Source organism: Schistocerca gregaria, chromosome 3 (assembly GCF_023897955.1).
Source record: "Schistocerca gregaria isolate iqSchGreg1 chromosome 3, iqSchGreg1.2, whole genome shotgun sequence".
Taxonomy (NCBI): Eukaryota; Metazoa; Arthropoda; class Insecta; order Orthoptera; family Acrididae; genus Schistocerca; species Schistocerca gregaria.
Genome location: NC_064922.1, coordinates 305,264,916 through 305,278,524, shown reverse-complemented (window position 1 = coordinate 305,278,524; position 13,609 = coordinate 305,264,916). Strand labels below are relative to the sequence as shown.

The following is a 13,609-nucleotide window of genomic DNA, read 5'->3' as shown; positions in this document are numbered from 1 at the left end:
GGGCAGTTCCACGTGCCCTGCTTGTTTGCGCACCACCGCTCTACCCGTCCTACAACGCTGTGACCAAATTTTCGACAGACGTCGGATCAACTGCTTTCCTGCGCTTCAAAAGATCCCGTCTTTTCGAATTTTGTAATCATTTTCTTCTGACCCTTAGCAGATATTGGAGCAATGCCTTTTCTCATACCCTTGAGGGTCCGGAACTTCAGCAGGATTATTGGCACATTGTCATCGTTCGTGTAATAGAGCTGTGCCAGCAGCGCGATCCTTTATGGAGACATTCGTGTTGGGCGTCTTGGGTGCAAACTGAGGAACAGCCGTGTGCCGTGCGTCTACTACTCTACATGTTCTGCCGTTTGGAGTGCCACATTTTGGTCAAATTTTGGTTAGTTATTTTTTTCCATGATGTTCCCCCTACCTCAGTAACATGCTGTTCAATTTGACGTCATTCTGAGCAGTCTTTCTCTTTCTACAGCGTTTTGAAACTGGGACTTTAATTATAGACACCCTATATAGTCTAAGTTACACCTAGGAAGGAACCTGTACGATTAGATGGAGACTCTGTTACTATAATTGATTCATTGTGTCATTAGGACAACTTCCAATCAAGAAATCTAATTTCTGTTGTTAACAGATTGTGGAAGACCAAGAACAAAGTGTTAGGATTAACAAGGATGTAAAAAAGGGATGCATTCTTCACACTTACTGTTCAATCAAAACATCGGAGAAGTGAATATGGAAATAGCAGAAATATTAAGGAGGGGAATTTAAAATAAAGGTGAAAGGATATCAGTGATACGATTCGCTGTTGACATTGCTCTTGGCACAGATGGCTTTGAGAACTATGGGATTTAACATCTGAGGTCATCAGTCCCCTGACATTGCTCTTCCGACTGAAAGTGAAGAAAAATTAGATAAAGTGCTGAATGGAATGAACAGTCTAATGAGTACAGAATATGGATTGAGAGTAAATCGACGAAAGACGAAATAATGAGAAGTAACAGAAACGAGAACAGCGAGAAACTTAACATCAGGATTGACGGTCACGAAGTAGATGAAGTTAAGAAATTGTGCTACCTAGGCGGCAAAATAACCAGTGACGGACGGAGCAAGGACATCAAAAGCAGACTATTACTGGAAAAGGGGGGGGGGGGGGGTTTCCTGGCCAAGAGAAGTCTGGTGGAATCAAACATATATGAATGTTGAAAATTAAATAGATTGATACGGTAAGGAATGAGGAGGTTGTCCGCAGAATCGGAAAGGAAAGAACTATATGGGCAACACTGGCAAGAAGAAGGGTGAGAATTATAGGACATCTGTTAACACATCGGGGAATAACGTCCACGGTACTAGAGGAAGCTGTAGAGGGTAAAAATCGTAGAGGAAGACAGAGATTGGAATGCATCCAGTAAATTATTGACGACTTAGGTTGTTAGTGCTGCTGTGAGATGAAAAGACTGGCATAGGAGAGGAAATCGTGGTGGGCCGCATCAGACCAGTCAGAAGTCTGATGACTCAAAAACAAGTCTAATGTAGACAGAGCCGATTTATCCATACGGCACACGTTAGGGGTTCTGCGACGTCAGGGACCCCGCGCTATACTGCCTATTATTCTCCGATGGGAAATTTAGCACATTTGTTTTGTTTACATATTCTGCTGTGGATTATTGTGCCATAATGCTGTCGATAGACAATTTGCTTTACATCTTACACAAAGCTTTCCTAAGTATAGTTTTTTGATGCACTCTCGCATCAAACTGTGTGTCGCGATATTGTGCTGTGTCGTAAAGTTACGGATGTGGTGCGAAATTTTGTCGTATCTCGGGTTCTAATTTTTTAAGCTCATAATATGCTGCATTTTACTTTTTAACTCAAGGTTGAAATAAAGAGATCGATTTCAAGACAGTGTGCACAAATGAGCCCATATGTCAGTTCTACTTGCCGATTATTTTAGAAAATGGTAATAATTTGGAACTATGTATACATTACAGCTCTTACTTAATGAAAACAACAGTAAGATCACCCTGGTTATTTGGCGATTTTCTAAGTATACACGGTATACATATTTACTGATCAGAAAGTTAATTCCAGTTTTGTGTTGGAGAGACTTATCATTGATAAACAGTGATTTTCCTTGCTATATGAGTGGAGCTGATGAAACTCAGCTGAAATGGGTCGTTTTAGTGTCTTGTCTATTCTCTCAGATAATGGTTAAAAAATGAAAGTGCATAGCATTTGTCTGTCTTACAAAAAAGTACTGAATTTAGTCGAGGATAACCTTCGCATATTAAAAATAATATATTTAAAAATATCAGTGGGTGAACGGTGGCTCGTTTGGGCCACTTAAGCTAAAAGTGGTGTAAGGCTTTAATTGTTGTTTCGAAATAAGGTAAACTGCATAAAATCTTTATTGAATGTTCGTGTTGGTGTAAATGGTGAAAAATATTCCTAACCAAAACGTCCACTGCAAGAAATTGTTTTCTAACATTTCCAGTTTGAGATGTTAAGAAAACTGTCGGGTAGTATCGGCCACACAACAATATACAGGTTTATAAATAAAAAAGTGTTTTCTTGGGCCACAATCAAATTAATCTGTTTGTAAATAAAAAGGACAAGAAAATAAAAAGTAACAGTAGGTTAAAAACCCTTCTACTTGAGGCCGATTGAACCTGATACAATGCTTTAAACTTGTGGGTTGAGGTTTTCTGTAAGTCAGTTTTGGATGCTTCTTCATAAAGTTTTGATCGGAATCATTACCTGCCAATTTATTTTCTCTGTTAAATATCACGACAAGTGGTAAGCCAGCTTTTTAAACTCAATCTTAGCTACCGGTGTTAACGTGGAATCTAAATCTCTCACAAGCGTTTCTTCGTAATGTTCATCGAACGTTGGTTTAAAAAAGGTGTCGCAGATGTCAGCTGGTACCCTACAATGATCTTAATTTCTTTTGCAGCGTAGTTCTAGGAACATTAAAAAGATCGGCAGCCATTTCGCCTTTCAGAATACCCACAACCGCTTGCTTCATTGCAGTCTCAGACAGCTGCAGTCGACCTCGTCGGTACACTCTTTCTTCAGCCTCCTCATCGCGCCCTAGAAACAGAAAAAGGTTACTTATATGGCCAATACCATCTGACTACTCGACTGACATTGCACATTAAAACATACAGGAAATAGAATCTGCCTTGAGTGAGCGAACTCTCATTATTACGATAAAATCTACATTAGACTACTTGTATATTAATATTAGTGTGATAACATTACTTATTATCTTTAGAAGTTATAAACAGATCCTGAATATTACACGGTTCACCAGCTTCCACACTAAAAAACAAATGAGGTTTACTTGTGACACAAACAGTTGCATCACTCAGGTTACAGCAAGTGACGTCTGCGATTTATTGCAAACACTGCATGCCTCCGCTGTATTGTGAAAAACCCGAGAAACACCAAGAAGCCCTTGCTGTTTACCGGCCCTTGCGACCCGCCGTTCCCCTACCTATTGTTTAATAGAGGCGCTGTAGTTCATCAGAGGTTTTGGTCCCACGTGACCTTAAACCGCCCTGGATCTAAAAGGAGATTCACCGAGTTTGAAAAGGTTTTTACTTTTGAGCTGGCACTTGGAACTCAGAACTGCATTACCGTATACACGATGGTAAAAAATGGCTCTGAGCATTATGGGACTTAACATCTGTGGTCATCAGTCCCCTAGAACTAAGAACTAATTAAACCTAACTAACCTAAGGACATCACACACATCCATGCCCGAGGCAGGATTCGAACCTGCGACCGTAGCAGTCCCAAGGTTACGGACTGCAGCGCCTAGAACCGCTAGACCACCGCGGCCGGCACACGATGGTAGCTGGGTGTTTAGGAGGGGTGGGAAGTGTCGAGTTTTAGCCGGAATTAGAAAAAAACTTAGTAAATTGTTGTTTCTATCTGTTTACGCTGTTAGCGGTTCTGCCTCCTGACCAGGATAACGTAAGAACATACCTCTTGTGACCTCGCAAGCATCAACCACGTACGACCCTGAACGACAATGACGCACGCAGATTAAAATTTTCTGATAGCGGGCAACAGCGGGTAATTACTAGCTGGTCACTGTGGTCGACCGGTTCTAGGCGCTTCAGCTCGGAACTCTAAGTTCTAGGGGACTGATGACCTCAGATGTTAAGTCCCATAGTGCTGAGAGGCATTTGAACCATTTGGGTAATTTCTGATCTACTGAAAAGCATGAAACAACACTCAGAGAAGGAGGAAAAAACTGACAATTTAAAAGTGGGAATAGATTAATCTAACAGTGCCTTCTGTCCATTTCCTTCATACTATACCTAGGACGACACGCTTTGTTCTTCTGTTGACAAACCTGAAACTTATGCTGTCCAGGCATTGCGTTTTGCCCTTTTTGGTCATTCATACGAAGGTAACGAAATTGGATGTGATATAAGGGAGTTTTTGGTGTGTAATTAATCCCATTTATTGTTGTTACAGTCTTAATCCGCCAGGGTAGCCGAGAGCGCTAATGGGCTGATTCTTGGACTCGGGTAGGTGCGCCGGCTCCGGATCGAATCCGCCCGACGGATTAACGAAGAGGGTCGGTATGCCGGCCAGCCTGGATGTGGTTTTTAGGCGGTTTTCCACACCCCACTAGGTGAATACCGGGCTGGTCCCCACGTTCTGCCTCAGTTACACGACTCGCAGACATTTGAAAACGTTCGCTCTATTACATGGCTTACACTAAATGCAGACAGCTGGGGTACACTACTTCCATCCTGGGGGGGGGGGGGGGGGGGGTTCTAGTTGGTGGCAGGAAGGGCATCCAGCCACCCTCTGCAACTAACAGTGCCAAATCAATAGTAACAAGACCAACCACGCTTTGAAGTGGGACAAGGGCCCTGAAAAAGAAAGATTGTTGTTACAGTCTTCATCACTTCAAAGACTACTTTACTGCACCTCTCCACGTCAATTCATCTTGTATGTCTTGACATGCCAACTTAACTACTTAGTCTTATGTTCATCTGAATGTGCTTACTGTATTCAGCAGAAACGAAGACAGAACGTCAGTCTATGTGGGTTAGAATTAGATTTTCCAGAATGGGTGCTTTCACTGTCTAACAACGTAATATTCGGGTGTCTTTTGAAACTTTTTAGTTCGTATTCGCATTACTTTGACTTAATTTTTATCTGGGTTTAGTTGATCAATCAGTGCCAACTAATAATTGCGGTGTCACCAGAGTGTGTGGATGTTAATCTGATTTCTAACAACACTTCTTCTCGGCTGCACGTTTTAAAATGATTGAAAGCCCTCCTATCGACGCCGTTATTGGATGACTGTGTAAACGGAGTTTATCAATATCAAAGCTGCCTCATCCTTGATGAATTATGCCTCGTCAACGCATTTTTTTTCATTTTTCTGATGTGTAGCGCATTTCTCATTGGGAATCTGCAAAATTTCATCAACCGAGATATTGAAGTAAATATGACCCTTTTAAATGGAACGATGCACGTTTATAGCAGCACTCTAAAGCTCTTGAAAAGACGAATACAGTGATATAACGCTTCGGCACTACGACAATAAGTGAATGAAACTTGAAGTATTTTGGTACAAGACGACACCTTAACTACATGACTTAATCGTATCAATAAAATCCTATATGCAAGTGAATTTGTGATGGCCTTTTAGAATCACACACACACACACACATTATATATATATATATATATATATATATATATATATATATATATATATATATATATATATCATTGGGACATTACGCTTGCAGACGCAGCACTGAACACTTCACCACATCAGATACGTCAATTGTCCGCCATTTTCTGGCACGATCATCGAATCTATGGGATAAACATAAAAATCACACGAGCGAAGATATATTACACAGAATTCGGGAAGAAAATCAAGATCCACAGGTGGCCTACACGCGGTAAATTCGCAACGAGACATTGATTTTGAACGAGGATCTTTACACTCTAATTTCAAATACGCGAATGATCAGTTTGGGTATGCAATCGCCTAATAGGCCGGCAGCAGATTTTATCGCTATACAGCGAGAACAGCAATTAGACACCGTTGATTTGGGTACAGTTGTTGCAACTAAAGAGCCATTGATGAGTGACGAACAAGCGACTATTCACAATTAAATTATGTTGACGGTTGAAGCTCAGCCAGAGGGATTTTTTTGGGTGCGCTAGATGGTACAGGCAAAACATTTTTCATTTCGCTCATACCTGCAAGGGTACGAACGCAAAATAAAATCACATTAGCCATCGCATCGTTCGGCATTGCTGCAACATTATTGTTGGGCAGTGGAAGAACAGCACATTCATAGCTGAATGCACAATTGCTAATAAACATTCCCTTGAGGTGTTAAATAGAACGCTGCAAGATTTGACTGAAAGTACGAGTACCAGACTTTTTGGGAGTGCCCTGTTGTTATATGTTGATTTTCGGCAGGCATTACCTTATTCCTCGTTTCGTGTACGTGGATGAGATTAACGTACGTTTGAAATCTTTCGGTTTGTGGCGAAATGTATAGACATTGCGACTGATCGTAAATATTCGTGTACAGTTTCAAAACGATGCAACAGCAAACACATTTTCCAAACGTCTACTGGATACTGGTGACGGTAAAATAAGTTTGCATGAAGACATGCAATTAATTATGTTGCCAGACAATTTCTGAAATACCATTGCTCTAAAACTGAATAAACCGAAAGAGTATTCCTTAACTGAATCGATCAATACGTAAACCACACTTAGTTTAATGAAGGATCGAGTTTGGCAGGTAAAAATATCGATGTTGACCAAATCAGTTTCCATATACAGCGAGCACTGCCCGTCGAATTGATGTCATTCAAATTGGTCGACATTGTGTCTGATGTAAACGAAGCTATCAGTTACCTCACTGAGTTCTTAAATTCACTCAACTTGCCTGGACTACCACAACGTAATCTGCGCTTGAAAATTGGTTTACCAATCTTTTGCCTCGCATTTTAAAACCACTAAAACTGTGCAACGGCACGCGATTGGTGATGGAACGAACTGTGGTAAATCTCATAGAAGAGACAATACTGAATGGAAAATTCAGAGGAGAGAATATATTGCTGCCACGCATTCCAATTATACCTTCAGACGTACCAATTCAGTTCAAGTGCTTACAATTTTCTACTCGTTTGGCATTTGCAATGACCATAAATTAGGCGCAACGCCAAACATTGGCCATATGTGGCCTGAATCTGGAAAATCCATAATAAAAGATTTTAGTTCAAGACATTTGTTTTTCTAGCGATATCTGTGGCAAGACAACGTCTGCGTACTAGGTCGTATATACTCACACCAAAAAAATGTTTTGCATCACCCCGTTCCCAGAACTCCAGAAAACAGACGCTCACTGTGAATATTATATGACAGACACAGTCCCTTTGACTGTTCAGAGATGTCACTAAACCTGCCCAAAGATGTAAACAACCATGCAACAGCAGCGCCTATTAGACGGAGGGGGTCCGACAGCCGATCAGTTCCAGTCATTCCACCAAGAAGAAGGAACAAGGCCCGTGTTGTCTGTAGTTTAACCATGCCTAGACGGTCAATACCGCAGTTCGATTGCGTCCGCATTGTTACTATGTGCCAGGAAGGGCTCTCAGCAAGAGAAGTGTCCAGGCGTCTCGGAGTGTCCGAGTGAACCAAAGCGATGTTATTCCGACATGGAGGAGATACAGAGAGACAGAACTGTCGATGACATGCTTCGCTCAGGCCGCCCAAAGGCCACTACTCCATTGGATGACGGCTACGTACGAATTATGGCTCGGAGGAACCCTGACAGCAACGGCACCATGTTGAATAATGCTTTTCGTGCAGCCAAGGGACGTCGTGTTATGACTCAAACTGTGCGCAATAGGCTGCATGATGCGCAATTTCACTCCCGACGTCCACGACGAGCTCCATCTCTGCAACCACGACACCATGCAGCTCAGTACAGAAGGGCCCAACAACATGGCGAATGGACCGCTCAGGATTGGCATCACGTTCTCTTCACCGATGAGTGTCGCATATGCCTTCAACCAGACAATCGTCGGAGACGAGTTTGGAGGCAACCCAGTCAGGCTGAACGCCTTAGACACACTGTCCAGCGAGTGCTGTAAGGTGGAGCTTCCCTGCTGTTTTTGGGAGGTGTTATGTGGGACCGATGTACGCCGCTGGTGGTCATGGATACGTGAATGCCATCCTCCGACCGACTGTGCAACCATATCGGCAGCATATTGGAGAGGCATTCGTCTACATGGATGTCAATCCGCGCCCCGTTCGCGCACATCTTGTGAATGACTTCCTTCAGTATAATGACATCGCTCGACTAGACTGGCCAGCATGTTCCCCAGACATGAACCCTATCGAACGTGCCTGGGATAGCCTGAAAAGGCCTGTTTATGGGGCGACATGAACCACCAACCACTCTGAGGGATCTGCACCGAATCGCCATTGAGGAGTGGGACAATATGGACCAACAGTGCCTTGATGAACTTGTGGACAGTATGCCACGACGAATACAGGCATGCGCCAATGCAAGAGGACGTGCTGCTGGGTATTAGAGGTACCGGTGTGTACAGCAACGTGGACCATTACCTCTGAAGGTATCGCTGTATGGTGGTACAACATGCAATGTGTGGTTTTCATGAACAATAAAAAGGGCGGAAATGATGTCGATCTCTATTCAAATTTTCTGTACAGGTTCTACGGCAAAGAGGTTCACGCATTGCTACTAATGACTGTGACCTTGAACGTGATTTTCAAGGTGATTTGGTGGTTAAAGTGATTTCTTTTTCTTAAATGGGAGCTTTAATATTTGAAATAAGATTTTAAGAGAGCGGCAAACCTCACGTATAAAATGCTAAATTATTCAAGGTCGTGGCAAGGTTCAACGAAGGTCAAATAAGGAAAAAAAGTCTTTGGTTCTAATGGGTATGGACTTGGAATAGAGGAGGAACAGAGTAAAATACAATGTTAGATACAAATTGGAAGGGATTCAAATGGTTCAAATGGCTCTGAGCACTATGGGACTTAACTTCTAAGGCCATCAGTCCCCTAGAACTTAGAACTACTTAAACCTAACTAACCTAAGGACATCACACACATCCATGCCCTAGCGGTCGCGTGGTTCCAGACTGTAAATGACGAGCAAGGGGACTCAATAACTTTTAAGTCAATGATCTATGTATGATTTATATTTGTTTTGTCTTGCAAATGTCAAAATTACATTTGAACGCTGTGATGTAATTGTTTTTAGTAATAGATATATTAATTAAGACTTAGGTTCCAATCTCTCTTCCCTCTTTCCAAATCCGAAGTCGAAAATGGAGGCTTACATGTAACAAAACTCAACCATCGAATGACCTTCGATATTTAACTTTAAAATTATGGTTATTGGTAGTGATATCACCCATAATGCAGCTTCCAATTTGTATCAACATTCTATTTTGCTCTATACCTCCTCTATTCCAGTTATTCCCTACTAGAACTAAAAACATATTTGCTCGTTTGACCTCCATTTAGCCTTGCTATGACCTTGAATAACTATCATTTTATACGTAAAAGTTGCACTCTTTTCAAACCTTAAAGCAAATATTAGGATACCCATTAAAAAAAAGAACTTTAACCTGCAAATCACCTTGAAAATCACGTTCAGGGTCTTGGCCATTAGTAGCAATATTATACATATACAGGGTGAAAAGTAGGTAAACCGACGAGCTCCGGGAGGTTGTAGGGGACATCAAAACAAATATTTTTTCCCAATGTCATTTTTTCCTATGAGGAGTATTTAAACCGGTAGAGGAAGATTTCTCTGGCGGCATATTAATTAAACCAACAAACACTTTTCCATTTTTTTATGACCAAGAGACAACAACTACGTAACAGATACGGCCCAATTAAACAGTCTCCAAAAACACCGACCCACACATTAACGAAGAACCGCTTGATGACCGCTAGTAACTGTGCCATGTGGGTTATTGTCACTCCAAGCATGCGATTTGTGCGTGTTGAAGACTTCATCAATCCCGACCGTTGCTTCATCGGTAAACAACACAGAGGATGGAAATGCAGGATGCATTTCACACTGTTCCAGGTACCACTGCGAAAACTGTGCTCTGGGTGGATAACCAACTGGTTCCAGGTCGTGGACACTCTGTAGATGAAATGGACGTAACAATTGCTCTCGAAGGATTGTTCTTACATTCGTCTGATTCGTCCCCTTGTGACGTGCATTTGCTGATTGAAGGATCCCGCTCCATATGCTGCAAGACAGCTTCCTCAAATTGCAGCGTTCTTACCGTGCGACGGCATCCCTGTCCAAGTAACCTGCTAAATGACCTCGTCTCACGCAGACGTTGGTACACAGCATCAAATGTCGTATGATGCGGGATACGGCGATTAGGATATTGTTGTTGATAAACCCGCTGTGCAGCTCGTACGTTGTGGTGCGCTATGTAGTACGCACCAACCATATCAGTGTAGTCACTCCAGGTGAATCGCTCCATTAGTAAACAGAGACAATGCACTACTACACTGGTGGACAGCAGTTGCCTACAAGTGAAGAGCATAATACTCCCTCTAACTACTGAAGATCGTAATACGGCCTCTATCAACTGAAGAGTGTAATACGGCCTCCAACGGTTTAATATATATATATATATATATATATATATATATATATATATATATATATACTCCTGGAAATTGAAATAAGAACACCGTGAATTCATTGTCCCAGGAAGAGGAAACTTTATTGACACATTCCTGGGGTCACATACATCACATGATCACACTGACAGAACCACAGGCACATAGACACAGGCAACACAGCATGCACAATGTCGGCACTAGTACAGTGTATATCCACCTTTCGCAGCAATGCAGGCTGCTATTCTCCCATGGAGACGATCGTAGAGATGCTGGATGTAGTCCTGTGGAACGGCTTGCCATGCCATTTCCACCTGGCGCCTCAGTTGGACCAGCGTTCGTGCTGGACGTGCAGACCGCGTGAAACGACGCTTGATCCAGTCCCAAACATGCTCAATGGGGGACAGATCCGGAGATCTTGCTGGCCAGGGTAGTTGACTTACACCTTCTAGAACACGTTGGGTGGCACAGGATACATGCGGACGTGCATTGTCCTGTTGGAACAGCAAGTTCCCTTGCCGGTCTAGGAATGGTAGAACGATGGGTTCGATGACGGTTTGGATGTACCGTGCACTATTCAGTGTCCCCTCGACGATCACCAGAGGTGTACGGCCAGTGTAGGAGATCGCTCCCCACACCATGATGCCGGGTGTTGGCCCTGTGTGCCTCGGTCGTAAGCAGTCCTGATTGTGGCGCTCACCTGCACGGCGCCAAACACGCATACGACCATCATTGGCACCAAGGCAGAAGCGACTCTCATCGCTGAAGACGACACGTCTCCATTCGTCCCTCCATTCACGCCTGTCGCGACACCACTGCAGGCGGGCTGCATGATGTTGGGGCGTGAGCGGAAGACGGCCTAGGGGTGTGCGGGACCGTAGCCCAGCATCATGGAGACGGTTGGGAATGGTCCTCGCCGATACTGCAAGAGCAACAGTGTCCCTAATTTGCTGGGAAGTGGCGGTGCGGTCCCCTACGGCACTGCGTAGGATCCTACGGCCTTGGCGTGCATCCGTGCGTCGCTGCGGTCCGGTCCCAGGTCGACGGGCACGTGCACCTTCCGCCGACCACTGGCGACAACATCGATGTACTGTGGAGACCTCACGCCCCAATTCGGCGGTACGTCCACCCGGCCTCCCGCATGCCCACTATACGCCCTCGCTCAAAGTCCGTCAACTGCACATACGGTTCACGTCCACGCTGTCGCGGCATGCTACCAGTGTTAAAGACTGCGATGGATCTCCGTATGCCACGGCAAACTGGCTGACACTGACGGCGGCGGTGCACAAATGCTGCGCAGCTAGCGCCATTCGACGGCCAACACCGCGGTTCCTGGTGTGTCCGCTGTGCCGTGCGTGTGATCATTGCTTGTACAGCCCTCTCGCAGTGTCCGGAGCAAGTATGGTGGGTCTGACACACCGGTGTCAATGTGTTCTTTTTTCCATTAGAGAGAGAGAGAGAGAGAGAGCAGCGACGGCTAGCAGTCCTGTCGTGTCGAGACGACGGGTGCAGTGCCAGGCGCCACGCCACGCTGTGTCGTTCTCGGTATCCGTGACGGTCGGGGACTTGCGGAAGCAAGCAGGTGGCAACGTAGCGATGGGATTCGGCGGGACAGCGCGGCCGATTGTCGGTGCCACGCCCCCCGCTAACCGCTGCACACAGTCACGCGAAAGGGAAACAGAGGAAAGCAGAAGGGAAGGAGCTCAGCGGCGCCCCGGTCGCGGCCGCGGTCCGCCTGTGCAGCTGTCTGCCGCCGCAAGATGGATGGCGGCGCCGGCGCCCGATGTATGCCGCCGCTCGCGTGCCGCCCGCTCACATTTTAAACAAATTGCGCCGTCAGATTGATGGAAGAGTTAATGTCTCCCGGGGACTGTCGCGCCCGTTACCGCCGGGGCTATACGTCGCGCTGATTGTCGCTCCAAAATGCCCCACCGCGGCAGATCCTGCTCCGCCTGCCTTCCATTTCCGTCATATTTATTGCCGAATTTCGGTCGGCGCGTAACTACTACAGTCTTGTTAAGGGAATGAACTGCTGTTTCTGAGACAGGGGAGCACGCTACTGCCGTTGGGCGCAAAGACTCTGTAGCGAGGAAGCGTACCGCGGGACCTGGGTAATTCGGCTTGTGCTATCGTTTGAGGCCGGTATATATGAAGGTTCCCGAAAGAACAGTTACCGTTAATGACCATGCAACTTTCGCTAGAATGAAATGATAATTAAATGGACACCCCAGCTGCAAACAGGCGCTGATATACTTCATTGAGGACATGTTGAAAATCTGTGCCCCGACCGGGACTCGAACCCGGGATCTCTCACTGGTAGATTAATTTGCCACGAGTAATGAGTATGATGGGCCAACATGTATTAGGCGCACTACGAATGTAGTGGTGTGGACGTGTTGGGAATGTGGGTCTAACGGCGAGCGTGCAGGGGATAAGTTCCCGCAGGCACACTGTCCTCTGTGCCCTCGGTGGCTCAGATGTACAGAGCGTTTGCCATGTAAGCAGGAGATCCCGGGTTCGAGTCCCGGCCGGGGCACACATTTTCAGCATGTTCCCAATGATGTATATCAGCGCCTGTTTGCAGCTAGAGTGTCCATTTAATTATCATTTCACACTCCCTGGCGTTTACCCACAAATCTGTCTTGTACCGGCCAATCCCTACTTTGCCGTCCTCAGGGCAACGGAACTCCTGGGCAGCATAGTCGGCGCGGTAGAGATTTCCGTAAACGATGTCGGCGGTAACTTATTAAACCAAGTAATAGTAATCTTGCTAACATGAGTGTTATGCAACTTGTCGCACGTAAACACTAGGACAGTCGTTTGAGTAGCTGGGTCTCGCGATGGCGTTGATTCACTAGTACCCTGTGGGACCACGACGAAGTACCTTGCCGAACTGCACGGTATTTACCCATAAAACTA

The 13,609-nt window shown here is 44.9% G+C and overlaps 1 non-coding gene across 1 annotated transcript; it reads left to right on the top strand.

Annotated features, from left to right (window-relative positions):
• Window positions 1–13,151: 13,151 nt before the first annotated feature.
• Trnat-ugu (transfer RNA threonine (anticodon UGU)) lies at window positions 13,152–13,226 on the top strand. The gene has a single exon. It is a non-coding gene; the product is annotated as a tRNA-Thr (tRNA).
• Window positions 13,227–13,609: the final 383 nt, after the last annotated feature.